This window comes from Oryzias melastigma, linkage group LG21 (assembly GCF_002922805.2).
Source record: "Oryzias melastigma strain HK-1 linkage group LG21, ASM292280v2, whole genome shotgun sequence".
Lineage (NCBI taxonomy): Eukaryota > Metazoa > Chordata > Actinopteri > Beloniformes > Adrianichthyidae > Oryzias > Oryzias melastigma.
The window spans coordinates 12,065,626-12,066,654 of NC_050532.1; the positions used below are offsets into that span (position 1 = coordinate 12,065,626).

The following is a 1,029-nucleotide window of genomic DNA, read 5'->3' on the forward strand; positions in this document are numbered from 1 at the left end:
GAGGCGCTCATCTCTGGTTAGGGATAAGAGTCGGAGGCTGGTCAGCTCAGCACCCAGAAGCTCTTCAAAGTTTTCATCAGTAACTCTTTCAAAGACACAAAACACATTTCATTATTTCACTGATTTATATATCATTTTATAACAACCTGGTACATCTACATGATTTTTGTTCTCATTGTGTGCATTGAGACAAGCTAATGGGCCTATTCATGGAATTTTGTGCGAACAGTAACTTTATTACTTATTTAAGTGTATGTAAATGCATCTGTCTTGTCACAGCGCTCTTACCTAGAAACCAGAGAAAGTTTTGCATCTGGCCAGAAATGTTGCGGTCCCCAATCTTGAGGTTCTTGCTTCAGTGAAGGGTTCTGACTGTTCAGCATTGGAAAGAACCAATTGCAGAAATGCTGACCCATTACCAGAGGGTCAAAGCCCACCTCTGCTTTTAAGTCACTGGCAGCAGGGGTTGTCTGGGGTTGTTTGGGGGGCCTCAAGGCTTTTTCAGGTACCTACAAAAAATCCAAAACTTCAGTTAAGCTCTGTGTGCTTTAAAAATGACCTAAAAACATTTCATTAGCATGTTGCAAATTAGTTCCTTTATTTTCTTAGGTTGCTTTTCATCATGTTGTTTACAAACCAAATTTTTACCAATAGTCTTTGCAAATCAAATGCTGCTAAGGGAAAAAAAGGATGTTTTTTTTCGATGTAAAAAAAAGTCACACAATTAAATTTAAAGCACTTTTTAAAGAAACAAATCATATCTTAAATTAATATGGATGTTTAATTCAACTATGCTTCAGCATTTAATTGAATGCAAAATATCTTGTATGGAACCATACACAAAGCTTGTATTGTGCTTGATAGAAATAGGAAATGAATGGGAAATGAGCAAATAAGAGAGACTATTGGCTTTTTTTATTGCAACAATCTTCAATAATTTCACATTTATGAATCCATTGTTACATAGTTGTAGTTTATATATATACATTTCTGGATGTTCCACCATCTTTAAAAATTGTAATTTTTTTT

General features: G+C 34.9%; 1 protein-coding gene across 1 annotated transcript in view; it reads right to left on the reverse strand.

Annotated features, from left to right (window-relative positions):
- Positions 1-1,029, reverse strand: part of lg21h3orf38 (linkage group 21 C3orf38 homolog) — a 5,814-nt gene that overhangs the window by 4,077 nt on the left and 708 nt on the right. The gene's annotated exons all lie outside the window — the stretch shown is intronic.